At 49.9% G+C, this 5,838-nt stretch overlaps 1 long non-coding RNA gene across 1 annotated transcript; it reads left to right on the forward strand.

Moving 5' to 3' along the window:
* Positions 1 to 3,088: 3,088 nt before the first annotated feature.
* On the forward strand, positions 3,089 to 5,454 carry LOC119003921 (uncharacterized). The gene is made up of 3 exons (XR_005070077.1): positions 3,089 to 3,166; positions 4,695 to 4,795; positions 5,189 to 5,454. It is a non-coding gene; the product is annotated as an uncharacterized LOC119003921 (long non-coding RNA).
* Positions 5,455 to 5,838: the final 384 nt, after the last annotated feature.

Consider the following 5,838-nt stretch of genomic DNA (forward strand, 5'->3'; position numbering starts at 1 on the left):
GCACTGGCCGGAGGAAGACCGTAGGAGTGCCCACGGGCCTTTCGGACCCACTGTGCTGGCGGACGGCGTGCGGTTACTCTTTCCAGACGGGAGTGAAACGCTGAGGACGTACTTGGCACTCAGCAGAAAACATTCCCATTAAGAGTGTGTGACTTGGAGCCGCGATTATAAGGAATTTAGGCAAATCCATTTGATTTATGTGTATTGGAACTTAAATAAATACGTCATTGGTAACGGCTGTCATAAAATCTTCAGGTAAGAACTAAAAAAGTACCTACCAAAAGGTGAGTGTGGAAATGTGTTTGTTCGTGAATAACTAACCTGACTTAAAAAACGAACGGGGTATTATTGCGCGGTACTTGTGGAAGGAAAAGACAAGATATTTTTTACATACAAACATGAAAATGAGAACTGGGTAGGCTGACATTGAAACACAATCAAAATAAGCCCACGGGTATCAGTAAGACGGCTCTCTCGTGGTTTCTCGTGTAGCCGCCTCTAGTACTCCGTGAACACTTGGCAAGACTGGGGAGCTCTGTGCGCACCTCTGAAAAACGGCCGAAACACCTAGCCTTCCTTGGCATCGACGTTTGCAAGCATTTAATTTTTCTCAAGGCAATGGGGTGAGAGAAGCAGGCTGATGCTAAACCCTGATGCCTACATTCTGCGGAGGGGTGATTCCGTGGCTCCAGATGGGGCGTCTCGAGATTATTCGGGGGGGGGGGCGCGGCAAAGTCTCCAAGGCCTGGACACCTGCCACACGCAGAAGGAAAGTGATGGGGACACGGCGGGGGGCAGAGACTGGCTCACTTGGGGCAGCAGCCCCTGGGGGCTGGAGGAGAGGGGGGCTCCTCAGCACGGCCTCTGGAGGGGTGTGGCCTGCTGGCACTGCGATCTTGGCCCGGTGTCACTGATTAAGGGCCCCGGCTTCTGGAACTGTGACGAAATGCCTATTTTTAAGTCACTAAGATTGTGGCGATTTGTCACTTACAGCAGCCACGAGACAGGCACGCGAATGACCTCTATTGGTCTCCGAACCACACCGCGTGGTGTTAAGGGGCAATGAAAACAAGTGAAAAATAATAGCAGCGCTACATAATATTTCCTGATGTATCCAAATCATTCACTTATCCTTATAAATAATGTTTCACTTGGGTGTACACTCTCCTCTGAGCTTTCCCCCACTCTTCTCCCAGAAGAAAGATATAAAATATTGATTTTGAAATTAAGAATCATGTTATCAATCACGCTGAATCTGTTGTTGAGCTGAACTCTAGGCCTTGTGGCGACAGCCCCGAAAGGTAAGCCGACGAGACTTGTGAATTGAGACTTGCCCTTTATAAAATCCGATGATCCGACTACAAATTTGGTGATGAGGCTGATTACACACCAAACGTGCGTGGGGAGTGGGTTTTTAAGCAGGGTTTCTCGTGGAGTGTGGGACTCTGGGAGGGGGGCACGGGGAGCCGGGAGCGAGCCCCGGTTCACCGCCTCTGCTGATTTCCGTGGCGCAAAGCTGCTATGACGCAAAGCTGCTATGACGCAAATCTGCTAACGGCACTGAGTGACGTCACCGGAAAGCTGGGGGCAGGGCGCGCAGGGGCGCTTGCTAACCCTCCCAGCGGGCGTCAGCGCCAGCCCTTAGAGGTTTTTCACTTTTACACCAGACTTTCAAAGCAGATTGCTGCGAATCTGCTCGCTGTGGTTGCGTATGTTCAGTTTTTCCTGCGTCAAGTTACTTGACTTTGTAAGAAATTATCTATGTGCCATAAAAAAAAAAATTCCAGCAGCGCTCTGCAGAGAGTTAAATAACAAACCAACCCAATAAGGAAAGGTCGTGTTCTTCTGTCACGTGCTTTTCCGAGGAGCCCCCACACAGGAGTGACTATTTTCTAGGCAGGTTCAAAGAAGGCTTCAGGGAAGGGGTATTTGTAGATTCAGATGGTCTAAAAGAAAACAGAAAAGGCTATAGTGGTTTATAAATGAAGGGCTTGGAGCTTTGAGTAAAAGAGTAAGACATTCAAATCAAATTTGTTCATTTATTTCTAGGGCAGTAGTAGCTCGGGGGGCAGCATGAGGATTGAACTGGTGTAATTCGCCTTCCTGTTGGGACGTGCATTCGGGCTTTGCTTGTCTACAGATTTCTCGTTTTACTTTGACAAACCTCAGTTTCTTTATACCTTAGAAAACTTAATTTCTGTTTAGTAAGCCTTGAGATGGAGCGTTCCTAGGTACTGCGGCCTGACCGGCCCCTGGGTGTTTTAAATGCAGACTAAATGGCCCCAGAACTGGTTTAAACTAAAAAGTTAAGATCAAAGAGCCTCGGAGCTGCTCTGGGCGAGACCCCGCTGCGGGGCCCACCGGGGTGTTTGCATTGTGTGATGTGTGCCTTGCCGGTGGAATTTGTCCTTGTCCGGTGGTGAGTAAATATGGCCTTGGGGACTGTGTGTCTCAGTAGGCAAAAAGGCCTGATAACACGGCTGGGGCAGGAAAAAACCAGGATAGAAACTGCCATTAACCTCTGCTTGGTGTACGGCGCGGTGTGTGCTGTGGGACAGAGTGAGACAGGGCGGGCTGATCAGGGGAGCCCGGGGGCGGGGGGGTGGTCAGAAGGCCAGGGAGCAGGACTGCCTGGCTTTGGTTTGTCCCAGCAGAGAAGGGGGGTGAGGGTGTGTCCCCAAAGAGTGGAAAAGGCATTAGAGAATCTCTCAGACACCCCAGAAAATGGCGGGAGGAACACGGGAGACCCTGAGTCGGGGAGTGAGNCCGGGGGCGGGGGGGGGGGTCAGAAGGCCAGGGAGCAGGACTGCCTGGCTTTGGTTTGTCCCAGCAGAGAAGGGGGGTGAGGGTGTGTCCCCAAAGAGTGGAAAAGGCATTAGAGAATCTCTCAGACACCCCAGAAAATGGCGGGAGGAACACGGGAGACCCTGAGTCGGGGAGTGAGAGCCATTCTGGAGACAAAGAGGGAGGGAAATACTAACTAACAGCAAGAAGAGAGGACAGGCCACAAGGGCATAAATGTCGTAACTTTCTAGTGCTCCTTGCCAGGCAAGTCTCCTAGAGACGCACCCCCTCCATTTTTGTGCGTCTCTGTTTCTCCTCACTTTCGGAGGACTGTTTCTCCGGGTGCAGGATTCTGGCTTGGTGGCTTTGTTCTCTCCAAGCTGTAAGTTGTTTTACTTGCTCACCAGGTTTCTGAGGAGTTAGACCTAATTCTTATTTTTGTTCCTCAACATGTAAGATGTATTTTCCCTCTGGCTTCTTTCGGGATTTTTTTTCTCTATCTTTGATTTTCTGTGATTTGAAAATGATAGGCCCAAGTGAAGGTTTGGGTTTTTTTTTTTATTTTTTTAATTTTGCTTTTTATTTTGTTTTGTTTTCAGTTCATCCTCCAAGCTCCCTGAAACTGTGGTGCGGCATCTGACATTAATTTGGGAGAAATTCTCAGTCATTACTGTTTCCAATATTTCTTTTGTTCCTTTCTCCCTTTCTTCCCCTTCCGGCACGCACGTTGCCTGTGTGCTACCTTTTCTAGTTGTCCCGCAATGCATGAATATTCTGTTCTGTTGGTGTGTTTGTTTTTTTAAAATTCCGTCTTTTTCCTCTTTGCTTTTCGGTTTTGGAGGATTCTGTGGCACTAGCTCCACGCTCCGAGATTGTCTCCTCGGCCTGGGAGGCCAGTCCACCCACGAGCCCCTCAGAGGCGTCCTCCGGCTCCATTTCAGGGCTTTTGACCTCCCACATTTCTCTTCGGGCCTTTCTCAGGGCTGCGGCTCCCCGCTTGCATTGCCCATCTGTTCTTGCTGTCTGCTTTCCCCTTCAGAGCCCTTGGAATGTTAATGACTGTTGTTTTAAAGCCCTGGTCTGAAAATTCCAGCATTTCTGCCGTATCTGATTCTGATGTTTGCTCTGTCTCTTGGAATTGTGTATTTTTGCCTTTTGCAATGCCTTACGATGTTTTTTTTCGAAGCGGGCAGCCTATAGGGAGACCTTTCGAATGGGGTGATGAGGGGCGGGTGAACCTGGCTGAGCTCCAGGAGTTAAATGTCACGCACGGTGGGGCCCCCGTGATGGGGCCCCGCTGGAGTTGTTAAGTCTTACGGAACCTTTTGATTCTCATTCAGGATTCCCTCCCCCCAGCTCTGGTTCCCGTGGTGGTGGTGGGGGGGGGTTCTGCCGGCACGCTGCTGCCCCTGTAAGCTCTGACTCCCTGAGTTCCCCTGTGTCTCTGGGGCCCACCATTCGCCCCTCTGCATCCGACGACACATGTTCATCGTCGAGTCTGCCCAGCGTTTGACTTGCTGTAAAACAGATAAAGTGGAGAACTCGCAGCAGCTCCCATGCTGAGCTGGGAACCGGACGTCCCCCCATGACTGTCCAGTGGAAATGGAAACCGTGGAAGCCCGCCCCCGACAGGGGTGGCAGGGAGACCCTGAGCTTTGAAAAAGAGTAGGTGGGATGCCCAGGTGGGGCTGCCTGCAAACCCAGAGTGACGTTGAGGAAGTGTCTATAGGTTCAGTCCATCCCAGTAACAAAGCACAGAGAGGAGAGGAAGAGCTTGGGAACTAGACTCATGCCCAGCCAGAAAGAATGGGGAAACCATTCTTTCCTCTGGAAGGAAGGGAGGCAGGGATCCCAGTATCTGGCTTTTAAAACAAGGAATGCAAAAGCTGAAACTGACCTTTCTCCCCTAGACACTGGAGTGGGGAAACACCAGGAGAAAAACGGAGGCAGCAAAACCAGGACTACTGCCCCCAGCCCTCCGCCCCCAGGCCCTAAACCCAAACTTGAAAAGGTGATGGATGTCGTAAGTGACCCTGGGGTAGGGGGAGGCCCAGGGCTGGGGTTGAGACACTATCCGTCCAACAGAGACCACGTCTGTCTGAAGACCATCATATTGCCCTAATGAGAAACAGATTGGAACGCTCTCCAGCTATTCCTGTTTAATTTCAGCCCAAAGGACAGGCGAGGGGGCAATCTGGCCGTAGGCTGTCAGGGGTGATGCAGCTGAACTGAGCGGCTAAGCCGGTGTCCTCTCCCTCCAGCCCCCGGGGGCCACCGAAAACACAAATGTCCTGCCCAGAAAGGGCCTCCTTCCTGCAAAGCTGTTCAGCGTGAACGGGGTCTCCGAATGGTCCACCCAACTCGGTTTTTGTTTGTAATTAACGTCTTTATCTTCTCTGACCAGCACCGGATGAGTCTGGAGCCTTCCATCCCGCTGGGCTCAGTGTCCTGTTTCGCAGGGATGCCTGGAACTCCGCGGGGGGGTTGGCTGTTTTCCAGGGGAATCTGCTTTGAGAAGAGGCCTTATGGAAGCACTTTCGTCCCTCTGGCCATGGTGTTCCCTTATCACATTAGTATTTCCAACGGTTTGGGAGCTGTAACCCAATACTTTCTAATGTCCCTGTAAAAAAGCGTTTACAATAAAATACTTTCGAGGTAAGTTTTATGATACTTCTTGCCTGATTTGTAACAAAACTGAAAACAAACTTATTTTTTTCATTTCCAGTAAATATCTACTTGTCATTGGCTTATTCATTTGAATATAACACTTTGGGGGGAAATTCATACATGTCAGATACATAAAAAGGATTCCAGTGGTGTTTTTTGGAGCTCCACTTACATCTTGGGGTTTTTTTTCAAGTAATATTTTACTTTAGAAAGGTTACAGCTGAAATAGCACATTCCACATGTGTCACACTTCAAACAGAAATATAAATAATGCTGGGTCTCTGGTACCCAGAGTGGGTACCCTTGTGTATCTGTGCACTTTTGGGTGCATCACCATGTATCTGTGCACTTCCGTGCATCACTGTGTGTCTGTGCACTTTTGTGCAT

This window comes from Sturnira hondurensis, unplaced genomic scaffold (genome assembly GCF_014824575.4).
Source record: "Sturnira hondurensis isolate 20B ecotype Veracruz unplaced genomic scaffold, ASM1482457v3 Scaffold0018805, whole genome shotgun sequence".
Lineage (NCBI taxonomy): Eukaryota > Metazoa > Chordata > Mammalia > Chiroptera > Phyllostomidae > Sturnira > Sturnira hondurensis.